The sequence below is a fragment of the Merops nubicus genome, unplaced genomic scaffold, assembly GCF_000691845.1.
Source record: "Merops nubicus isolate BGI_N331 unplaced genomic scaffold, ASM69184v1 scaffold10, whole genome shotgun sequence".
Lineage (NCBI taxonomy): Eukaryota > Metazoa > Chordata > Aves > Coraciiformes > Meropidae > Merops > Merops nubicus.
In genome coordinates, this window is record NW_008580661.1 from 1 (window position 1) to 13,622 (window position 13,622).

Sequence of the window (13,622 nt, forward strand, 5' to 3'; positions counted from 1 at the left end):
TTCCCTTCCCTTCCCTTCCCTTCCCCCAAAGTCTCCTGGACTCTGCAGGGGGATGGACGAGGTGCAGGTCTCAGCCCCACCTTCAGCAGAGGTTTCCAGCAGGGGTAAGGTGTCTGCAGACACGATCTGCTCAGGAAGAGTTAACGTGGCTGTGTCAGTGGAACTGCTGCTTCCTCAGCCTCCTGGAGACCCTGGAAAGGGCCAACAAGCACGTGGAGTGGGTGTCATCCAGCTGATAATGTCCACCTGGATTTTTAAAGGCTTTTTATGAAGTTCTTGCAGAAAGTTTTAAGGGAATGGAGAAAACAGCAAAGGGAGACCCTGGTGTGGACTGGTAGTTGACAGCAGGTGGAGAAGAGGAGGCAGAGATGAATGTTCAGCCCTGATGGTGGGGAGGTCTCCAGCAGATCCTGTGGGCTCTGTGCTGGGGCCTGAGCTGCCCGGCACACTCACAGCCTGGAGAAGGCAGCAAAATGCCAGCTATTGCTGGGATACAAAATCACTTGAAGGAGTAAGAAAAAGAGCAAAACATGACTAGCTTTAGGAGGACATCACCAGACTGTGTGAACAACGAGATGGGTGAGGACATCTGGTGCAGAGAGGTGTAAAGTGACAAACCCGAGGGGTTCCAGGCACACCAGCCACTGCCTGGGCATAAGAGAGCTGGGTGGAAGTTTGGGAGTCTCCCTTCCACAGCTCCAGCTGGAGCTGACACCACAGCAACACGTGGTGCAGGAACCACCACGCCACCCCCACAGCACACAGCCCTTGCCACACACGTGGTGCCTGCTCTTTATTTGCTGCCAAAACCCAGTCCCGTGGGGAGCAGACTCCTCAGGGTTATTTTCCCTTGCTGTCAGGGCTTAGTTCAGATGATGTGAGCTCTGCGTGGTGGACTCTCCCCATATCACATCTCCTGCTCAGCACTGCCCAGGGTTAGACAACAGCTTTCCTGTCTGCAGCCAGTTTATTTATTGAGGTGACCGATCTGTCTGGGCTGTGCTCAGAGCCTGGTGCTGCTGCCTGAAACTTCTGCTGCAGTCACCTCTGCTCTGCCCCTTCGCTGGGGATAGAATAATAAATCCTTGTGCTGCCTTAAGAAAGAAGAGGAATTTCATATTGGAGTTTCCCAGCAAGCTGGAGGCTGTTGACTGAATGGCTTCATTATGAACACCCCCTGCAGCCCCTGAGAAAACCTGAGCTGCCCCCGGGGGGCTCGGAGGGGCAGGATTTGGCCCCTGCCTGGCTGAGCCAGGGGGTTTGGGTGCACAGCAGGCAGACTGGTCAGCTGGGCAGGTCGGTGCATGCAGATGTCTACACCTAAAGTAAACCCAGGCCCTGGCTGCTGTGTGAGTGGCAGGTAACTACTGAGTTCACGTGCCCAAGTGCTTCTCACTACAGGGATTTTTTAGGGCTGTGCTTGATCTGTTACTCCCCCACCTCTAAGCCTGAGTCTGGCAGAGTCCAGGCACCTCTGCTGAGTCTGAAAACTCATTTTTGGGGCTTCTGCGAAAGCTCCTTTCATTAAAGCCACTTACAGACCTCATTTCCCAGGGCTGGTTTCTACCCTCAGACGTTTGGGAACACTTGTCTGCAGAGGGGCTGTGCCAGCTCAGGCTGAGCAGACACACGTTGTGCTGTGCTGCCTGATAAGAGATGGAATAGGAACGGCTGCTCAGAGAGGAGAGGAGAGGAGAGAAGCAAGATTGCCTCTGCTGATAGTCCCAGGAGCAGCAGCCCGTAGCTGTGCACAGACTCTGGTTCTCTCTGATCTGACAGCTCTTCTGATCATTATTTTTCCTTGCTGAAAAGGAAAAATACTGAGAGGCCAGTGTCTTATGCCCATCCCCCACATCCTGTTCTCTACTTGCTGGTAGCTGCTTTCACAAACCAGTGATTTCTGGGCTTTCTTGTCCTTTCAGGCCATTGGAGAAGAGCTCCAAGGACCTTCTTCCAGCCAGATGCCTGGTCCTGGTCTCTCTATAAAGTGATACACGTGCCAGAGTTGAATACCTAGAGCACAAGTCACCTTCTTGCCCAAGCCCTTGGCCATTTCCTAGGACACTTTGGAATCTATTTTAAGGAAGTAGAAATTGGGAAGGACTGGAGATGAGGTGGGGATCAGAGACACAGAGACAGCAGCACCACCACCAGGACTGCCTTTCCTCCCCAGCCCTCTTGCAGACTGCCCACCCACGGCTGGCTTCAGCCTGTGCCTCTGACCTCTGTGTTTCCCATCATGTTCAGAGGGGTGTGCATGGAGGAGAGGAGCTGGTCTCATCCTGCCCAGAGGGATGCAGGCAGCTCTCAGCAGACTGATGGTACAACACAGCCAACCCAACATCTAGTCCCAAGGGTTCCTTGTCAAGAAGTGCCAGGGGACAGTGTGTCTACCACTCAGCCTTACCACTACCAGAGCTTTGGGCACCTAGGACCTGATGGAAAGGGAGAAATATTCACAAATTTAGCACTTCAGGAGAGTTGCTCCAGCTCCATCAAACCAGTTATGAGGCCAGGAGCAATGTACAGAGGTAAAGGATTACATCCATTACAGAGGAGGTGTGAGACAAGCCCAGGGGCAGCAGCAGGTCCTCTCAGCTCAGATGGTGCCCAGTGAGTCAGGACACAGCCTAGACACCCAGGTTCCCTGGGTCTGGCCCCCTCCTCACTGCTCGTAGCTGGGTGCCTTTGCTCACAAGGAACAGCAAGATCTAGCTCATCACAAGGACCAGTTCACCATTTAGTCAGCTGGGCAGGAGGAAGACAGTGCTTGGAGAGATGAAAGCTCTAAGGTTCAACCAAGCTGACAGGGTGGGGGGTGAGGAGTCTCCCAGCCCCTTGGGCCAGGCTGGCACTGCTGCTCTCAGTCAGCACAGAGAGCTCTGAGTGGGACCAGACAAGAGCAGAATGCCCTCCCAAGAGGGTCAGCACAAAGGGACAGGTCTGTGACCTGGCTGTACTTTGATGAGTTTGCAAAGCCAAGGACCACTGGAGGAGGTTCACTCTGCCTCAGCAGCACCAGGCGCTGGCAGCTGGCAGGATCCAGCCCACCTGAGAAGGCAAAGGGGAGCTTCTAACCCACTGGGTTTAGTGAGCAGAGCTCATGTCTAGCTGCCATCCCTTGAGCCAGGCTCCAGCTGCTGGAGCTCAGAGGCCTGGGAGAGCAGAGTGTGCTCTCTTGGCCTTTCTAGACCCGTGAGAGGCAAGCTGGATTCAGAGTGTCTTCTTCCTTTGAAGTCTTACTCTGAAAAACAGAGACAAAATAAGACAAGGTCTGGAATAAAAAAAGGATTGGGCCACACGAAACTCAGATGGGAATATATTGATTACTGCTCCCATGAGTGACTCTAACAGAGGAACATTGCCCTGGGTGCAGTTAGAATGTCACAGCCTCTCTCTGCCTTGCCTCAGCTGGCTGGAGGTGCCTTCACCTGCTCCTCTGTGCCCTCAGAGCTCACCACAGCTTGGCACATCCTGCTCTTCTGTCCAAAAGCTCCTTTGCAGAGCAAGGATGGACACAAAGTTCAGAAGAGAGGCTGGTGCCCACGTAGGTTCTCAGCCTGTAGCATTTGGGAGTTCACTATTAACACCTCCCCCCCAGTTCTGCCACCACGCCACTCTCCCTTCATCATGCCATGACAACATGCTGCAGAAAGAAGCAGGTATGTCTGAAGTGTTGGGGTTAAAGCCCAGCCCTGAAGCAGGGTTGGTGTATGGAGGATGTCCACAACCAGGCAATTTGGAGATCAGCTGTCACAAATCTGTTCAGCAGCAACAGGACTATGAGGGAGGGTGAGGATGGTGCAGGGAGCAAGAGCAGAGCTGTAGCCCCACTGTGAAAGCATGTTCCTGTGGTTCTGGGAGATACTGAGCCACAATTCAGCAGAAGCACAGAGACTTTTCAGGGTTCCCTGAAAAGTGCTGTTTTGGGGACTCTGGTTGTTGGAGGGGCTCCCTGACCCAGCATGGTGGAGCAAGATCATGAGTCTCTCGCTGGGAAGCTACTGCATAGCTGGACTCATTGTCTGGCTGATTCCACCTCCCATGGCATGGTTTCTTGGCCAGCTTGCTACCTTCTTCATATCCTTTACAGTGAGTGTGTGCATGGACTTGTTCCTTCCTCCAGTTGTCTGGCACTTGGGATCTTGTATAATGTGGGAGCCCAGGGAGGGCTTTGGTTGCTGGTCTGCCTGTTAATGATAATATCATTTTATGTCAGGCAAGTGGTCAGCAGGAGAATATCCCAAAATACAGCTAACATATAAAACCACCCTAGAAAGCAACCCAACAGAAAAGGATCTGAGGAAGCTGCTATGGGAACCTGATAATACGTTCCCTAAAGCTCCAGCAGTTGCCAGCTACACAGCTAAGAGCACCCTGCCAGCCTTCCCAAAGCACGAGGAGCAAAACTAAAGGCTTGACATGCCAAGTCTATGTGCTGACTGGAAGGCTTGTGATGCTCTCTCCACTCTCCCCTGTCCCTGCAGAGAGGCTTTTGTTTCATGCAGTCATCTGGAAGACCTTCTGGAAGGGGCCATCCCCACCTGTAGGTCACGGCTGACCCGAGCTCATCTTGCATGATCCAACATATTGAACCTCAGCTGGTAGCACGGCCAACATTTCAGAGGTCTGTCTGAACAGAGATACTCAGATCCCTGCAGTCCTGTCTCCTTGCCCTTCAAATGACAGGCAAACACCTCTAAGCACATTGTCATTGATTTCTACACCATCTGTTTCTTTGCTCATGTGAAGAGTTATTGATTTCAGGTTAGTCCCTGGAGTGTTTGTTTTGTAGATGGCTTGCTGTGAGCTTGGCTCATTCTAAAGTTACCCTGTCCATTTGCTGAGAACTACACCTACAAAAAGAGACCTCACAGGTCCCCAGGCAGTGCCTGCTTCAGAGGAGACCCTTGCTCTTAGCTCCCCCTGGAGAGCCCCACTCCAAGCAGGGCTGCAAGGGCAGGTCCCACAGAGCAACGTCTGCTTCTTGCCTTTTCCCATGGAAAGCTCGTGGCTCTTCCCCATAATTTAAGCCTGATGACTTCAAGCAAGACTCATTTAATTTGCTGTCATCCTTTGCTCATTAAATCCTCTGAATTACTTTATTTACTAACACACTTGTTCTAAATTACTTTATTACTTAACTACACTTATTTATTTACAATGGATGGCAGCAGAGACTGATAGCTGAGGCTGGTCCTTGCTGACAGTCACCCAAACCACAACATGATCGTGGCAATTAAAAAGCTCTGGATTTTGGGTGCTGCCAGCACGTTGCATAAGCTCTGGACAAAGCAGCTAATGTGTCTCTCAGAAGGACACTTCCCCAAACTCGGGGGCAGATTTTCAGATTACTTAACTGTCCCCAGATGTTGCTTGTCCAAACGAATAGAAGCCAGGGCCCCTCGAGCACAGATTTAATGGTGTGGACAGCACAGAGTAAGCTGTGGGAAGCCTGGAGTGATCCTTGTAGTGTGTTTTCTTACAATTGGTGGGATGAACAATGTTGGAAAATACTGAACAGCACTTGCAAGAGACCCAGAGGGAGTTTTGCTCAGTATAAGACCAGCAGTGAGGCTGTGTGCTATTAGAGGGTCTGGTGGGAAACAGATTTCAGGGACAGCTTCCTGAGGGCACCCATAAGAGTCCTCCACCTAATCTTGGTCATCCTGGATGAACAACAGCTTTCTTAATCCTACGAATGTGCCTGCTGCTGGCTTGAGAGTGCCTAGAATTGACAATATTTCTAGCTATTGCTATAAGCCAGAGTGGAAATATTGGTTCAGGAATCAATGGTTCTCCATCTGCTTGGTGCCCAGAAAGCACCCAAGGGTCTACAGTGAGGCCCAGTGAAATATGCCCTCAGCCACAGTCAGGGACCCCCTTCTTCTCTGCTCAGCTCTGGAAGGCCCAACATTGAGTCAAGCTCAGACTGCTCAGCTCATCCATTTTTTCTGCTGCAGGTAAGATGTTGCCTCCTACCTTCCTGATCAGCATCAGCATTGCTCAGTTGCATCAACATCCAACACCAAGTGACTCCTCATCAGGACACAGGAAAGATTGGTGCTTTGTCAGGTGGTCTCATGATGCAGTTTGGGTCAATCTCCTGTTGCCTCATCCCAGTATTTTGTCCCTAAAGTGTGTGTTCCTGCTGCCCACCACGAGCTGGGGCTGAGCCCTGCACTCAAGACAGTAACACTGGCATGCCAATGAGAATTTTCCAGCACAGTTTTAAATCTCCTCTTGAAGTTGCATTAATTCTGCAGACTTACCATGTGGTGCTGTTACAGCTACAGCACTTACACTCTGGAGTGAGTCTCCTGGAAATTAAGCAGGATGAGAGACCCTTACCAGAGACGTGTCCAGCATCACTCCTAACCCATCTAGTGGAAATCTCCCAGCACGTTACAACGTGCAGCTCTTTATTGGACCATCTGTGCTGGTTTCCTCCTTTATTTTGGGTATTGCAGGGCAGCCATGTGAAGATATCAGTGCAAGTGGGAGATTTTCCACCACCATCAGCTTCACCTCTGTGGGTTTTACAGGGGGAAATTCCCAGTCATGGGGCTGAGAGTTTTCTGCAGTACTCAAGGATTTCTGGGCTCTTCACCCCCTGCTTGCTCTCCTTTCTTACTAGCTGGTATTTGCAGGGGGGCAGAGAGTTTGCCAGATCCAGCCAGAGGAGGTTGGAGCATGAAGCACACCTTCCTGCCATGCAGTTATGTCCATTTGTTCCATTCCTAGTATGTACTTTTATTTTTTTCTCCAGAGGTGAGTGTTGGAGCTGCCAGTGATGCTTTCCCACACCTTTCCTCTGAGCCTCGACAAGGTGAGTTTTTGGAGAAGGGTTAAACGAGGAGCAAGCACCGATGCTGCCAGGGGCCAGCATGGAAGTTTCACCACACTCTAATTTGTCCAATTTACTCTGTTGGGTCTGATTTGTGACAGAGCAAAACGACAGTGGCAATATTTGGTCGTTTGCTCACTGAACTGCTGTGGTTTGCAGTGCTAGAGCAGAACAGCTCACATCTCTGCTTCTGCTGAAGCAGTTACTTGCATCACAGCAGAGGTGTAAAACCCTATTTTTATACATTTACACAATTCTTATGACAATTATTGCATGAGGACCTGTGATATGCTGCATCCCTTGGCCCGAGCACAGGAAATTACTTCCATTTCTTCTGTTACAATTAACTTGCAGCTCAGCATTGAGACTTAATAAACTGAAGTCGATTTTCTTCTGCAGCGAGCACCAGTGCTGGGGGCTTGGGCGTGGCACAGAAATGGTTAAACCCCTGTAGCTTAGCAACTCATCTCTAATTAAGGGCATCCTTCCATAAAACATCCTCCTTTATTATGGGCTGTTGTGCTGACAGGTGCTGATGGAGGCCATTAGCTGAGGGTTTGTTCCCAGACAATGCCAGAGCTAGTTAAAGGCAGGGACTCTGCCAGCCCCTCCTGGGAGCAGGGGACCATCCAGCCCTTGGTGGGATGGGCACCAGCTCTCCAAAGTGGTGGCCCTGGGCTCATGGCAGAGCTTGGGGTGCCCGTGGCAGAGCAGGCTGCACCTATTCAACACACACTGCCAGCTGGAGCACAAAGCCCTGGGCTTCTGGGGGCCTGGAAGCAGCTGATAGGATACCAAGAAATACCCATTTCTTTATGTTTCACAAATGTTCTTGATAATTCTTGGAAAGGCAATTTGACTTGTGCCTGCAAATCTTGTTAGGCCTGCACAGCACTGACAGCTAGACTTTGTTCTCTGAACAAGTTGGATTTTGTTCTCTGCTAATCTGAAGGGGGTCAAGGGTAAAATTTTTACCAACTTTGTATTCCAGGGGAGACTCCAGGGAGAAGTTGCAGCAGCCTAAAGAGGGACAGCCACATTCCAGGAATAATTCTTCTTCTCTCAGCCCAAGGACAAAATGGGCACCCCTGAAGCAAGATGGTTATTCCAAATATAAGATAATTTCTTTTTTTTCCAGAGCTTGAAGCAACTCTTAGTGGCTTCCAAGAAAACTTTATGAGGGTACTTCAAAGGAAGCCATCAACTTTAAGGTAATGGTTGCCACTGGGCTGCTCAAACACCAGCAGGAAAGGAGAGCCTGGGAGGGTCAAACCAAAGTTCAAGGTTCATTTTAAGGCTAGAAGGAACCTGATGCCATGTGATACTGCATTCACTTTTTCAACTTTCTCTTCATATTCCCACCATTAGAATGATTAATTTTTTTTTCTCTTCAACTGTGGCTACAAGAACAAAAGCAAAACACATTTTTCTTCCTGCATGCATCAGATCAAACGTACTGATGAAATTCTTATAATAGTTTCTTATAATTGATAATACGCAGTTTATTGGCTTTTGGTAGAATCATTACTGGGGTCTATTCATGCCATTTACAGGGTCCCTCACGTTGTCAAGCCTTTGGTTGTACAACGAGGTGGTCTCTCATCAACAGTATTACACAATTTGATTGAAAGCTGGGCGCCAGCAGGTTATTATTGTTGGCTTGCTAGAAACCCAACGTGACGTAACCATTTCTTTTGCTGTAGATAAATAGCCCTGTAAATAATGTCAGCAGAGCTGGCTGTGGCTGCAGGATGGATGCTTCCAGCTATGGAAAACAAACATCTCAGCTTTGGTTTGTTGCTTTATTGCAAGACACGTTGCCCATTGCTGAGCTTTGGCCTTTATGTAGCAGTGGGAGGTCACTGTCCTGGGACTCCCTTTATATTACTTCTGTTCAGAAAACATTTTTGAAGATTACTAAGATTATCCGTGATTCGTGCCAATAAGGCTTAATTTGCCACACACAAACATTTCCACTTTGTAGCAATTTCCCTGATCTCTGAGTAAAAGGAAAGAACACAGAGGAAGCTTTTATTTGCTGTAAGAAGCAGAAGCATTTTAACTGTCAAGTTTTGCTTTTCATACTCCATATCTCCCAGGCAGAACTGGGACAACTCAACAGCATTGTCAGAAAGGCTGGATGAGAAGAGACAGGCATACAGGCAGGAATCACTCGAGAGGAGAAACAATCTAAAAGATTCTTTTCTGGAGATTGGAATCTGCAACAGGCACTGGGGATCCATCCCTAGGCTGGTGTTGCCAAAGTGGTCAGACAGTATTAAGTTTGTTGCAGCTAAACAGATCTAGTTTAGTTGGGAGCAGACACTATGGTAAGTGCCATGCACACTGCTCCATGAGCAGCCAGCAGGGTGGGGCTGAGCAGGGCAGAAGTCCAGCATGAGAGCTGGAAAAGCCACCTGTATTAGATAAACGTCTCAACAAGATAGGATTTGCTGGGGTAGAGACTGAGAAATACATATTTTAGCCCCAAATTGTGTAATTGCATTGTTTCCATACTCCACTTTGCTGAATTTCTCAACCCTCACAGTTGTCACTGTCTCCCACCAGTGAAGCATTGTGCCCACCTATGATGTATTGATGACAGTTTTGAACTGAAGGAATATCTCATGTAGAAATGCTGGGGGAGGGCTGTGTAACTTCTGACAAGTGTTTCTTAGAGCACAATCCGAATCACAGCACCTGGCTGCAAACCCAGCTTAAATCCAGACACTAGGCTGAGAAAAACAAACCAAAAGATGGTTTCACCTTAGCCTGGCTCCCCCTGAACAAGAAAATCCACAACTACTGCCTTCATTAAAGGTCATTTTGTGATAACCCTGAACAAACCTTTCATCAGGACTTGGCTCAGTATGGAAGGACTTTAGGGCAAGATGCTTCAGGTCCTTCAGATGCCACCAGCAGAACGTTCCTTGATTTTAAAGCCTGTTGGTAGCAGTGGCAGTCTGCACTGCACAGACCTAGGAAATGGATTAGCAGTCATGTCTCATTTAGCAATTATTATTCCTTCTATCCTTCCTCACTTTTCAGAGTAGCACTCCCACCCGAGGCCCTCAGAAGAGCCCTCCCAGCACTGCAGGGCAGGGTTTGGCTTTGGTTCCTGTGGTCTGTGTGGCAAGGCAATTCCTGTGTGCTGTACTGATCCTGCAGCTGGCCAGCTCTTCCTGCCTGGCAGGAGATCACTGCAGCATGGAGAAATCCTGGGATGGACTGACACCCCTTGTCTAGCTGGGGCAGATCCCACTGCACCCATGAAGGAGGCAGATTTGCCCCTAGGCTGTGGGGTTAAGCTATTTGTAGGAGGGTTAGGGGTAAAACTAAAGGACTGCCAGCCCTGCACTGCCAAGGCACCTGATCTGAGGATGTTGGTATAGTCCCACTTGGAGCACTGGTCACTAGGCAAGATGCAAACCTTCTGCCAGGACTCAGCAGCCACTGGTTACCCATGAAGAGCTAGTCCAAAACAGGAGATACGTCAGGAGATACGTCAGTCCAAAACAGGCTTCAGGATGGGCAGGGATGGTGGCAAAGATCAAAGACTGAAATCAGAGAGCAGCCCCAGGCTGTGGGGACAGTGCTCTCAGGGGCTGCACTAGCTCTTCCAGCACTCAGTAGAGTCAGAGGAGAAACCAATGGGTGGCAGTGGCAGCTCCCAGGGCATTAGCTGACCTGCTTGTGAAGCCAGCAGGAGCATTTCCTTTCCAGGGCATCTCTCTCAGCATGACAAGTGTCTGCCACCGGGGTGAAAACAGCGAGCAAATGGGTGGTCGTGGCAGCTCCCAGGGCATTATCTGACCTGCTTGTGAAGTCAGCAGGAGCATTTCCTTTGCAGGGCATCTCTCTCAGCATGACAAGGGTCTGCCACCGGGGTGAAAACAGCGAGCTATGTCAGGAAGCAGAAGCTGACTTGGAGAAAGGCAGCTGCAGCAGAGCTTCCCTCAGGGAAGCATTGGGACAACCCTTCAGCACCAGCAAGCCTTTCTCACTCACCCCACTCCCTCACTTCCCATTTCCAGAAGCATTTATTTCTCATCCGAGTGCTTCCAGCACCAGGGCACATGTAAACTGTCTTAGTTTTCAAAACCAGGGTCTGCAAACAGCCTGTACCAAACTGTTCCTCCTGTTTCCTCCTGCCCACCCCTCCTGTGCCTCTCCTGCCTCAGCCATGTGTTCCCAGGCTACGAGCCCAGCTGCTCTTGTAAACCACACTCCCAGCACATGGTCCTGCATGGGATGTTCATTATTATTTTCAGAATCATTTTATTGGTGTGTGTCCTCACCACATGCCCCCAAAGTGCTTCCAGCAGGATTTGTACAGAGTTACTTGATTGGCTTCGAGCTTCTTTGTGAGTTTACCCAATGCCAAGCTCAGGCACTGAACCCATGCCAGGTAATTCATCGTTTCTCCCTAAATGTTATAGACAGAATCATGCTCTTAGCTTGTCAGAGAAAAGCCTGAGAGCTGCTTTTCAGCCCACCTAATGAGGGTTTGTGTTTTTCTACTCTTGGGAGGATGGATGGTCTTAATTTCCGATTTCTTTCAAAGAGAGCAATTTTCTTCCACAAAAAAGACCAGGAATAATAGATACAATGTGGCTTATTCTGAGTCACCCTTTAACCATTTGTAGTGGTGTTTTCTCTTTGTACATCTTGTAAGAGCTTGAAACTCAGAGTCCTCTTTAGCTGCTGCTGTATGTTTTCCATGAGACGTTTCTGTGTCTCAGGATTTCACACACAACCAGCATCCTCTCCCAGACTTTCTGCAGCCTGACAGAGCCTCCACAAATATTTCCCTCAAATTTGAGGTACTCTAGACTGGGCTTTTCTGCCCCAGCTCTGCAGGACTTGCCTACTTGTTGTGAAGAAGCCAGGGCATGGTGCACAAGGGGCTCCACTGGGGAAGAGTTTGCTTTTTTCTGTGCTTGGAAATCATTCAGGTGAGAGCACGACTGGTGGAGGTTCTATATGAGGTTGCCCAATCAGCCTGACACTGCCCATAGTTACCACTTCTACACAAATATTCGTGGGGATGTCAGAGTATCATTGTCCAACGTTTGGTCAAATGCTAACTATGAAGTTTGATTCCACTCCTCTGCTTCTTGCTCTCTCCACATCCACCCCACATTTGCCACTGTTTCATCCCCAGCTGGAAACTTGGACTTTGAGCAGCGGCCAGTCACACAGTCCATCAGATTCAGTCTGTTTCCTTAAATTGGCATCATAAGGGCCTGCCAAGGGAGGATCTTTTTGTTGATAAAACAGCAGGAAAGGAAGAAAACAAAAGCTGATCCATCTGCTGGTTGCTCCACTGCTGCCAACTCTGCAATGAGAAGAATGGGCTGAAGCATCCTTGCCTTGCCCATTGCCAGTGGACAACCTGTCTCAGTTTGCCTCAACTGAGTAAAACTTAATCCAAAAAAGCAATGTCATGATTCTCAGTTGAAGGAGCTCCAGAGAGTAGAGGTGGATGCTGGAGCCACAGCTTACACCTGACTGTACAACGTGGCCTGATTCCAATACTCAGACAGGGAATCCAGCAGTATCTCCTTGATGCAAGTGATTGGATGGATTGGTAAAATGCTGCCTTAGGGCAGGAAAGTTTCCACTTCCACATCTTTCCTACATGCTGGGGCAGATAACAACCAGGTTTGGGCAGGCAGTGTGGTGGCTTGAGCAGACTCTGCTGCTGCAAGAGTCTTGGCTGCATCAGTGACAAAGGAGCAGAAACAAGGAGAACTGGAGGGAAGGCTTTAGTCAGGTGCTTGTTGAGCCTCATGCATTAAGTGTGGCAGCAGCCACTGGTGGAAAGTTGCCCCATGTTGAGCAGCACTGTGCAGGGAGCGATGTGTCCATCCACCGGGGCTTGTACTGGCCACAAGGTTGCTCACCCATCTCTCTTGGAAGTCAGTGGGGCTGGTATTGGCCAGCAGGTTGCCCTCCCATCTCTTTTGGTAGTCAGCTCAGCTTGAGCAGGCCACAGGACTGTGCTCTCACCAGCTCCTGAAGGCAGCAGAGCAGATGACATCCCAGGGACTCTCCTCCAACCCCCTGCTTGGCTGGGGAAGGAGAAGCTGTGTGTCCCTCCTGATGTCCTTGCAGGGGGGAGCTGAAGGAGAGCAAAGCCCAGGTATGGGCTGACCTGGTGTCTTGCCAGTATTACGAGTCTGTTTGAGTCAGTGCCATATGGAAAAAGAACAGAGAGCCCTTGGAGCAGGACAATCCAGCAGAGCAGGTTTTGCTTCACCCCAAAATTAAGAGAAAATCATTACATAAAATGTTCACAAAGGAAAAAAAATCATAAACTTGAGAGGCTCCATAGCTCAGGGGTTAGAGCACTGGTCTAGTAAACCAGGGGTCGTGAGTTCAAATCTCACTGGAGCCTGGGGGCTCTGTACCCCCTGCAAAGACCTTCCAGCTTCATCTTTCTGCCTTTTGCTGAAACAGAACCCCTGTCATTTATTTGGAGCATCCACCCCAGCCTAGGTGAGACACAAACATCATACAGCACCTATAACACATAATAAGTGAGGAGAAGCAGAGAAAAATAGCAATGGTCAGAGCTAAAACCTTGAAATAATACCTCAAAATATTTTTAAGGTATAGCAATCGTAGCTAGGAAATACCCAACGCTGGGATTTAAAGCCCTCTGAACCCTGCAGGCATTGCAAAGCTCATCAGCAAATGAATCTGAAATGGCTGCTGGGTATTTAGGGTCAGATCTGCTTCATCTCTTCATACTTCAGCAGGGCAATCAAAT

At 49.4% G+C, this 13,622-nt stretch overlaps 1 non-coding gene across 1 annotated transcript; it reads left to right on the top strand.

The window, feature by feature from the left end:
* The first annotated feature begins 13,174 nt into the window (after positions 1–13,174).
* On the top strand, positions 13,175–13,247 carry TRNAT-AGU. The gene has a single exon. It is a non-coding gene; the product is annotated as a tRNA-Thr (tRNA).
* Positions 13,248–13,622: the final 375 nt, after the last annotated feature.